Source organism: Hipposideros armiger, unplaced genomic scaffold (assembly GCF_001890085.2).
Source record: "Hipposideros armiger isolate ML-2016 unplaced genomic scaffold, ASM189008v1 scaffold_1030, whole genome shotgun sequence".
NCBI lineage: Eukaryota > Metazoa > Chordata > Mammalia > Chiroptera > Hipposideridae > Hipposideros > Hipposideros armiger.
Genome location: NW_017732380.1, coordinates 97,969 through 108,644, shown reverse-complemented (window position 1 = coordinate 108,644; position 10,676 = coordinate 97,969). Strand labels below are relative to the sequence as shown.

The following is a 10,676-nucleotide window of genomic DNA, read 5'->3' as shown; positions in this document are numbered from 1 at the left end:
ATACATAAGTGAAATGAATAATTGTCATTTGTTTCTACTGCACAGCATTAGTGACCTAGGTTTCATCACTACAATGTGCCCACACCACACTCGGATTTAGGATGTAATGACATGAGAGAGAAAGTAATGGGGACCTAACAGCAGCATCACCTGCAAGGTTTAGTTCTGGCACTGAAGTGGTCTTTGTGCTAGTGGCTGTTGCACTGAGGATGAATTCTTGGCCCCCAAGTGGTAGTGCTACCCATTGTAGCATCTAATGATGGGAAGTAATTGCACTGGTTTCCTCATTGGACTATTTTATCAGTATGGCTTTGTGTTTTGTTCTGGAAGTTTAGCCTTAAACCTGTTTCTCCAGCCTTCCCCAAACTTCTCTGAGCCACCCATTATTCTTTCAGTAAGTTCATTTTATACTTAATCAGCTAGGGTCTGGTGCTTACATCCAAGAACCCTTTGACTCAGGGGTCAGCAAACTACAGCTTGTGGGACAAATCTGGCCCATCGATTGTTTTTGTAAATAAAGTTTTATTGGAATACAACCATCCTTATTAATTAACATATAGTCTATAGCTGCTTTTGTGCTCCACTGGCAGAATTAGTTGAGACAGCAGTGAAATGGTCTGCAGAGTCTAAAATATTTATTATCTGTCCTTCTGCAGAAAAAAGTTTTCCAACCCCTGTTTTAACTGATAATAGTTAACTGATAATAGTTGTCTCTGAACAAAATTAAAATACTTTTTCCATCAATGAAAGTTGATTAGTTTGAATTTCACTCCTTTCTTTTGATTTTGGTTTGGCTTCCAGATGCTCAGAGCAAAATTTGGTTGTGAATGACAATAGCTACCTCTAGCACGGGTCTTTGGTACAGGCATACCTTATTTTATTGCATTTCATTTTATTGTGCTTCACAGATACTGCGTTTTTTACAAACTGAAGGCAAGACCCTCCACTAGCAAAAAGATTGTGATACTCGCTTTATTGCGGTGAACTGGAACTGAACCTGCAGTATTCCAAGGTACGCCTGTACTTGCTGTGATTTTCCTCTACTTATAACCTGTATCCTATTGATGATAACCATGGTTCTAAGACACACACACACACACACACACACACACACACCCTTTATATGTGTAAACCACCTGAAAGCCTTTTGTGAAGTAGACAGGGTTATATTGTTATTCTGTATAAAAATAAGGACTTAGGGAGAGTGATTGCCTGGTTTCTGAGACCATTCAATCTTTCTTTCATATCTACTCTGTGTTGTCTTAATTTCCTAGACCTTATTTCAATCTCATGCTAATAAGAGGAATTTATTTATGGTTAGGGACAAGTGGCTGATAAGGAATTAATGTTTCAGACTAGTAAGAATCTTCTTCCTTTTGATTCTCTAATATGCTTCTTGTGTCTATCAGCTAGGAATGGCTTTAGCTGTAGTAATAGAAAACCTAACAATGACTTAAAATATGGGGATTAATTTTCTTCATTTAACAGAAAGTCTGGAGGGTGGTAGTTGGTTGCTAGGATGGGTTCATTTACTCACAATAGCATTTGGAATCCAGGCTTTTTCTGTTTTTCCACTCTGCAGCCTTAGAGTGTTTGCTTTCAACCCTTGTGCTTAAGACCTAATGGTTACAAGATGGCTACTACAGCCCCAGAAAGAATGTTTGAGGAAGAAGGGGGAAAGACAGAACCAGCATTCTTCTCTAGGTCCTATTTTATAATTAAAGTAACCATTTCCCCAGAACTCCTAAAAGCTTCTTATATGACTTACTGGGTAGAACTGTGTCACATGGGTAGACCAAACTTTAAGGAAGGCTGGGAAAATGAATAGCTGTCTCATTGCCTTCCTGGACAAAATTAGGGTTTATATAGCAAGAATGAGGGAAGAATAGGTACTGGTTAGGAATTTGAAAATCATTTGACTTTGATGACTTTTTAATATAGTTTTAAAAATGTGTTTGCACTCTGTATTATTCCATAAAAATGTGTAGTGGTGCCTATATTTTTTAAAAGTTGCCTTATTCTGGGCTAGGGCTATGGTAAGAAATGAGGAGATATAGTAGCTTTTCAGTCTAGAGGTGAAAAGATACATGTTTTAGTATGCTTGGGCTGCCATAACAAAATACCATAGATAGGGTGAATTAAACAACAGAAATTTATTTCCTCACAATTTTAGTGGCTGAGAAGCCCAACATCAAGGTTTTGGCAGGGTTTGGTTTCTGATGAGAGCTACGAAGTGGATAAAAGAATACAGTGAATGTTTAAATAAAAAAAAAATTTATTGCCATAAAAGACACATTGCCATTAATCCCCTTCAAAATACTCCCCCTCACTTTGAATACACTTATCCCATCTTTCTTGCCACTTTCTGAGGCAGTTCTGGAAGTCCTCTTTCATGACTGTCTTTAGTTGCACTGTCATGGCTGCCTCGATGTCCTGAATCAATTCAAAATGTTTACTTTTCATGGTCATTTTGACTTTGGGGGAAGAGCCAGAAGTCGCACGGTGCTGGATCTCGTGAATAAGATGGACAAGGTAGAATAATATTTTTATTTGACAAAATTGCCGTATCAGAATGATGTGTGACATGGAGCCCTTCTTTTGTGATTACAAAATATGGTGAATGCTGCTGCCAAGTGCCATCCAACGGAAAGGCAGGGATCTTCAATACGGGAAGCAGTGTGTGGAACCTTAGTAACAGTGTGTGACAAGTTTCAACTTGTTTGATGCAGTTAGTCGGGTGTGAGCTAGTTTCAACTTGTTTGATGCAGTTAGTCGGGTGTGAGCTAGTTGAGAGAAGGTGTGTTTTAAAGTGTGCTTTAAATCATCCTCCATCATGACAACGCTCCATGTCACACATCACTTCTGGTACAGCAATTTCTGTCAAATAAAAACATTATGGTGTGTCCTCATCCACCTTATTCACTGGATCTGACACTATGTGACTTCTGGCTCTTCCCCAAAGTCAAAATGATTCAGGACATCGAGGCAGCCATGATAGTGCAACTAAAGACACTCACGAAAGAGGACTTCCAGAACTGCTTCAGGAAGTGGCAAAAATGATGGGATAAGTGTGTTAGAAGCGAGTGGGACTTTTTGAGGGGGATTAATGGCAATGTGTCTTTTACTGCAATAAAATTTTTTTAAACATTCACCTTATTCTTTGATCATACCTTATATATCTTTATGAATAATTATTTAAAAAATTTTCAGGTACATACCCAGAAGAGGGATTGTTGTTGGTAGCTCTATTCTTAATTTTTTGAGGAACCTCCATACTGTTTTTCATCGTGGCTGCACTAATTTACAATACATTCCCACCAGCAGTGTGCAAGGGTTCCCTTTTCTCCACATCCTCTCCAACACTTGTTATTTCTTGTCTTATTGATAATAGCTATTTTAATAGGTGTGAGGTGGTCTCTCATTGAGGTTTTGTTGTATTTTCCTTATATTGAGCATCTTTTCATATATCTGTTGGCTATCTGTAGTCTTCCTTCAAAAAGTGTCTATTCAGGTCCTCTGCTCGTTTTTTTTTTAATTTTTTTTATTTTTAGCTGAGCCATCCTGCCACCTGTTGGCAGCTCAGCAGCAGCTCAGCTAAGGCTGGGAATCGAACCGGCAACCCTGTTGCTCAGAGCTCGAACTCTTGAGCGAGCTCTTAACCAACTGAGCCACTCAGCCGGCCCCTTCCTCTGCCCATTTTTTAAATTGGATTTGTTGTTGTTGAATTGTAGGAGTTCTTTATACATTTGGGATATTAGCCCCTTATCGCAGGTATTGTTTGCAATTACCTCCTCCCATTCGGTTGGTTACCTTTTTGGTTTGTTGATGGTTTCTTTTGCTGTGCAGAAGCTTTTTAGTTGGATGCAGTCCCGCTCATTTATTTTTTTGCTTTTACTTCCCTTGTCTTTAGGGTCAAGTTCACAAAAACTCCTCTGAGACCAAGGTCCATAAGTTTAATGACTATGTTTACTTCTATGTATTTTATTGTTTCAGGTCTTATATTCAAGTCTTTAATCCATTTTTGTGTATGGTGTCTAGTTTCATTCTTTTGCATATGACTTTCCAGTTTTCACACCATTTATTGAAGAGGCTTTCCTTTCTCCATTGTATGTTTTTGGCTCCTTTGTTGAAAACTAGTTGCCCATATATTTGTGGATTTATTTCTGGGCTATAGGGAGCTCTTAATAGGCATTTGGCCCTGTCTAGTTATAAGAAAGAATGGCATATTAAGGGGCTATTTTATAACCAAAATCATCATTGTTCAATGACTTCTACATTTAAGTGGTGATATCAGAAGTTTGTATTAATAATTCTCAATCAGTAAACATATTGTTCTTAAAATTATTTGTGGTTACAAAAGAGTCAAATAAAAACAATCATTTTCCAATCTTATAGACAGAATAATCACAGTAATCATTAGTTAAATACATAAGCCATTAGGCTGAAAGCTGTAGTGTCTAAACAAAATTTGCTAATTATTACTGATCATTAGCCTTTATATGGTGTTACTAGGGGTTGCAAACTCAAATGCTTCAGAAGCCAGGTGAGTGACCTGAAAGGGCCTGATCAGGCCTAAGATAACTATACAGATAAAACATTGCCGATCAAGGTCCATGGAAGAAGAACTTGTCAATTATTTACTTTGTAAACTAAAGAACTACATAAATGCAAGGAGTTATTGAACTTAAGACAAGTTAACCCCTAACTTGTGTAAACTTGGGCAAGTCATTTGATATCTATCTCTAAGATTTAATTTCTTTGAAAGTACAGTTTTATCTGTAAAATCCCTTCTGCCTCATTTGATTCTTTTTCATTTCTTGAGCTGATAGTTTCTTCCTTGATTATAAGTTATTAGCTCTCAGTAATAAATAAAACTGCTAGCTTCTTAACAGTATGCTTCCATTTCATGAGTCTTGTGTTTTATCTCCGAGGGAGCCAGGTTTAGCCAAGCTTCCTATAGCAGAGTCAGTGTGAAGAGGCCGTGTGTGAGCCAGCTAGTCAGCCTTCTGTAACCCAAACCAGCATCTGGTTTTGGGAACTGACATCTAAAATAGAAGATGGCTGATTTTGACCTTTCCTGCTGAAAACATTAGTGGTCCTGCCTTGTACTCCATGATACGTTGTGTCCTTGTTTCTTCTACCATATCCTATTTATTTTGTTTATTCAGTTGTTTAGTGCAGCACTTTTTTATAGTTTATATATGTCAGCCTCCCTTATTAGTGCTGAGTCCTGAAGACATGGGGCATTTCTAGGTCATCTTCAATCCCTGAAACCTAGGGCAAGGGGACATACATGATGTTTTATAAGCATTTGAAGAGATAGCATACTTATTAGATTTGCAGGTGACTAAGACTGGAAGGGAAAGCTATGCTAGATGGAGGTGGGAAGAGAGAGAGAGAGAGAGAGAGAGAGAGAGAGAGAGAGAGAGAGAGAGAGAGAACACACGCAAAGATGGGTTGAAGCCCACAAGATGAAATTTAAGGAGGATGACAATGAAGTTCTCATTTTAAGTCTCAAAGAAATGGCAACATATAGGCAGGCTGGAGGATGCAATTCTTATGAAAATGGTGGTTTTGGCTGCCTAAGCTCAATGTCAGTCAAAGGAATTGCAGTGGCTAAAAAGCTAATGCAGCTTCAGACTGAATTATTGGAAGCACTAAGTACAGTGAAGTAGGTGATAGTCCAAGTGGTTCTATAGGGGCCACATTACACATGCAGTATCATGTCCTCCTTAGGGTACTAGGCAGTAAGAGTGTCATTGCAAATAGAATTATGTTTAGTGGAAGTTGCCCTAGATCACCAGTACTTGAAGTAGAGTCTGAACTGTTCCCAGTCTGCAATGAGGTAAGCATGGAAATTGAGAGTGTTTAGAAACTTTTACAGCAATTTGGCAGAGTAATTTTCTGTCTAATCTAATAAAAAAGAAAATGAATTTTATTGTCCTTTTTTTTTGCTTGATACTTTAAACATTTTCAAATTTTATTTTAATAGATTCTATTTTTAGAGCAATTTCAGGCTTACAGAAAAACTGACCAGAAAGTACGAAGAGCTCCTGTATACTCCCTCTCCACCCCCTCCCCCGCATTTCCTCTGTTATCAACATTTTGCATTAGTGTCGTACAACGGATGAACGAATATTGATACATTATTATTAACTAAAATCCATAGTTTTATATTACAGTTCACTTTATGTGTTTTATAGTTCTGTGGGTTTTGACAATGCATAATGTCATGTATCTGACATGATAGTATCATACAGAATAGTTTCACTGCCTTAAAAATGCCCTCTGTTCTACCTAGTCATCCCTACCCCCAATTTCCTCTTGAACCCCTGGCAACCACTAATCCTTTTTGCTCTTTCTATTGTTTTGCTTTTTCCAGATTATCGTATAGTTGGAATCAGCTTTTTCAGACGAGCTGTTTTTCACTAAGTATACATTTCGGGTTTTTCCATGACTTTTCATGGCTTGATAGTTCATTTCTTTTTGTTGCTGTCATAATATGCCATTGTATGGATGTTTGTTTATCCATTCATCTATTAAAATCCCTCAATAGATTGAAATCTTGGTTGCTTTTGAATTTTGGCAGTTGCGGATAAGGATGCAATAAATATTTGTAGATGGGTTTTTGTGTGTACATAAATTTTCAACTCATTAGGGTAAATACTTAGGAGTATAATTGCTGGATTGTATGGTAAACCTATATTTAGCTTGGTAAGAAACTGCCAAGCTGTCTTCCAAAGTGGCTGTAAGATTTTGCATTCCCATCAGCAGTGAATGAGAATTCTAGTTGCTCCACATCCTTGCCAGCATTTGGTGTTATCAGTGTTTTGGAATTTAGTCATTCTAATGGGTAGGTAGTGGTATCTCATTGCTGTTTTAATTTGCAAGTCCCTAATGGCATCTGATGTTGATTATTCATATGTTTCTTTGCCATCTCTGTGTCTTCTTTGGGGAGGCGTCTATTCAGATTTTTTTGGTTCAGTTTTTGATTCAGTTGTTTTATTCTTATGGAGTTTGAAGAGTTCTTTGTATATTTTGGATACAAGTCCTTTATTAGATATGTGTTTTGCCAATATTTTCTCAAGTCTGTGACCTGTCTTTTCATTCTCTAACAGTGTCTTTTGCAGAACAAAAGTTTTAAATTTTAATTAAGTCCAACTTATCAACTTTTTCTTTTATGGATTGTGATTTTGGTGTCGTATGTAAAAAGTCATCGCCAAATCTAAGGTCATCTCCATTTTCTCTTGTGTTATCTTCTAGACATTTTATAGTTTTGGATTTTACATTTAAGTGTATGGTACATTTTAAGTTAATTTTTGTGAAAAGTGTAAAGTCTGTGTCTAGATTAATTTTTTTTGCATGTGGAGGTCTGTTTCTAGCACTATTTATTGACTGTGCTTTCTTTGTTGAATTTCCTTTGCTCCTTTGTCAAAGATCAGTTGACGGTATTTGTGTAGGTCTATTTCGGGCTCTCTTATGCTGTCTCACTGATTTATTTGTCACCAATACCACACTGTCTTGATCACTGTAGCTTTATAGTAAATCTTGAAGTTGAATAGTGTTAGTCCTCCAATACATATCTATGTAGTTATAGCTATATACATACAAATATATACCTAGGCCACATCCCAGACCTATTGAGTCAGAATTTCTGGTAGGACTTCAGTATATATTTTTAAACCCTCCCAGGTAATTGTGATGCACAGGGAGAGTTGGAAACCACCATAACATGACCATAAACTCTTTAAAGGATTGGCTTGTACATGATGCTTAGTTGTTGAATGAACAAATGATTAAAAGAACCGAGGGCATTTATCCTGGAGAGCTGATAAAGTACAGGGGCCTTATAGATCACCACACACACATATTTGAAAGTCTTTAATGTGGCCTACCCTGAAGGATGCTTTCTGAGTGCCCCAGGAGGCAGAATTGGAAGTTTACAGAGACACCTGGCTGAACATTATGAAGCACTGTCTCATAGAGCTAATTGTAAGTGAGCTCTCTGTTCCTGCATATGTTCCAGCAGGGCCTGGAAAGCCATCTACAAGAGGATGCTGCATGGGGTGGGAATTGGGTAAGATCAGGTGCTATGACTGTTGATCATTAGTTTGAAAAACTATGTCCAAGGCAGAGGATTGTTTCTGGCTCTCATTCACCCTGTGTAAGTTGAGATGCAGGACAAGGGTGTGGGGTCAGAAAAACACTCTAAAAGTACTTTGAAGCTGAGTTCTCTTAGTGTAGCAGACCCCCCAGTCTGTATTATTGACCAGCTTTGTCTGTCACTTGGGCGTCTTCAAGAAATTCCATGTCTTCTTCACCCAGTTTGGGACTTCTGGTAGTTGGAATAGCACAAGTACTCATGGTCTGGGAAAGGTGAAAGATACTTAACCGAAGAGTTTTTTCTTTCCCTACACCCTTCTGCAATTATCAATAGATTAATTTGGGCACATTGAATGGAGATGTAGACATATGTCAGGGAAAATGGATACATAACAAAAAATTTCCTCTAGCACACATAAATCATTGATCAGGCTCATGCTGGTTACCTGCTCTTTGCCAGGCAGTAGGGAGAGGAAAATGGCAGTTGATTAAAGTCGACTAACACGGCAAAGAGAGATAAAGCACAGGCTTGGGGGTCAGATCAGAGTTGGGACAACTTGGCCATTTACCAGCTGTGAGGTCTTGGTGCCGTCTCTCACCCTTTATATCCTGCCTTTTAGCAAATTCTGCTGCTTCTTCCAAGCTGTGTATTTAGAATATGCTTGTTTCTTTTCATCTTGTCTTCCAATATATTATTATTACCATCTTCTTTTGCCTGGCGTTCTGAAAGAATCTACTAACTTGTTTTCTTGTTTCCATCATCCTCCCCTCTCTTCTCCATTCAGTATTCAGTGATCTTGTAATAATGTAAATTCCATCTTGTCATTCTGCTTAAAACCTTTTAAAGCCTTCCCATTGCAAAAATTTAGAACAAAATCCAAACTCCTAGTTAGGACCTGGAAGAGGCTCTGCACAACCTGACTGTTGCTATTATCTCTTCAGAGCAGGCCCTAGAGGGGGAGTTGGTGGGGTAATATTACCTCCAAGGAAGCATTTGGAAATGTGTGAAGGTGTTATTTATTTATTTATTTATTTATTTATTTATTTATTTTATTGTTTCCATTATCGGGGCACTGCTGGCCTTTTAGGGGTCTGGGCCAGGGCTGGTAAATGTTCTGTAATGTGTTGTTTAGCTCAGGACCCATTACAATGCCTGACTTACAATAGGTGTATAAGAAGCCCTTATTGTATAAAACCACATTCTTCTGGACCTCAGTTTTCACAAATGTGGCAGAGTGTCTACTTCCTAAGGTCGTGGTGAGATACACATAACATAAAGCACCTCCTACACAACAGCGTGTAAATGGTAGCTGCTGCAGTTTTCTTTGCTTAGTACAGGTGTCAGCAAACCCTCGCCCATCTTTTCCCCTGGGGCATTAGAATTAGGAGCTGACATGTGTGAGGAGGTGGGTGCATCTCTTTTTCTGAAGCCTTGTCTGCTGGATCCGAGGTTTGACCTCAGTTGTCCTGTCCAGACCCAGCTGCAGAAACCAAGGCACAGAAGACCTCCGGTTCTCTTCCTCGACTCCGGGGCTCACCAAGGCCTTGTAACAAGCCCTGGGAAGCCTGGTCTCTGTGAGAAATTACCTCCAGCTGGAGACTAGGCTGGGGAGAAGAGCTGAGAAGGTGGAAAGGTAGTAGTCTCCCCGCCCTCAGTGCTGCTTCTCGGAAAGGAGAAGCGCGGCTTCCTCCCGCCTCCTTCCCTCCCTGCTTCCTCCGCCCCTTCTGCTTCGCCAACCCCGAAACGGCGCCTTCACTGCGCCCTGCGAGGGCGGGAGCGTGCTGCACCCGGGAGCTGAGGCTGCCGAGCTGCTGGGAGCCCTGCTCCAGCCGAGTAAAGAGGCACGGGTGGAGCCACAGCTTTGCGTGGTCAGTCCAGGCGGGAGAGGTGCAGCTCTGCGACAGAAACAGTGGCCAGAGATGCCGGGGCCAGCTCTCCCCACCAGGTAATCCGGCCCAGCCTGGGGTGCGCTCCGCTGGGCGGTGCTGGGGAGGGGGGTGGTCTCCACGGGCTTCCGGGCAGTGGTGACGCAGGGTCCGGTAGATTTAGGGTCTCTTCCTTTAAAAGACCCTAAACGAGAGAAGGGCTGAGGGTGGAACCCTCTGATGAGCCCACCCAGGGCTAGGCCAGCACAGGAATAAGAGCCCCGGCTAGGGAAGGGTGTGAAAGGGAAGCTGGTTTTTGGGGAACTGCTCTGTTTCAGGAGCCATGGTCCTTTGCAAGCACCTTTCTGCTTGGTGTCTGGGGGGATGCTTTTCTCTCCCTTGGCTCAGGTGCTGGCCTGCTGGGGCCATGGGGGGCTTTTTTCTCGGGTGCTCGGGAGGGGCAGTATATTCTAAATGACCTGTTGAGAGGCGAAGTACACCGGGAAATAGGAGACCTGGGGGCTGGTCCTGTTCAGGAAGACTCGGTGGGCCTTAGTCTTCTTATCTGGGCTTGACATTCTGTTTGTAACTCTGGCTTTCCCAGGCGGTCAAACTGCTTTTGGAAAGGTGAGTTGGCTTAAAGCTCTTTGAATGGGCTGCAGAGATGTCGCCCTCAACACTGCAGGATACCGGGGAACTTAGGCAGC

General features: G+C 40.5%; 1 protein-coding gene across 3 annotated transcripts in view; it reads left to right on the top strand.

The window, feature by feature from the left end:
- Positions 1-981: 981 nt before the first annotated feature.
- PAK1 (p21 (RAC1) activated kinase 1) overlaps positions 982-10,676 on the top strand; it is a 90,368-nt gene continuing 80,673 nt past the window's right edge. The window contains exon 1 of one of the 3 annotated variants that reach the window (XM_019631660.1): positions 982-1,012. The gene's annotated coding sequence lies outside the window, so the exon portion shown is untranslated. Of the gene's footprint in view, positions 1,013-9,745; positions 10,050-10,676 lie in introns of those variants that run through there. The other 2 variants (XM_019631659.1, XM_019631658.1) reach the window with 2 other exon arrangements.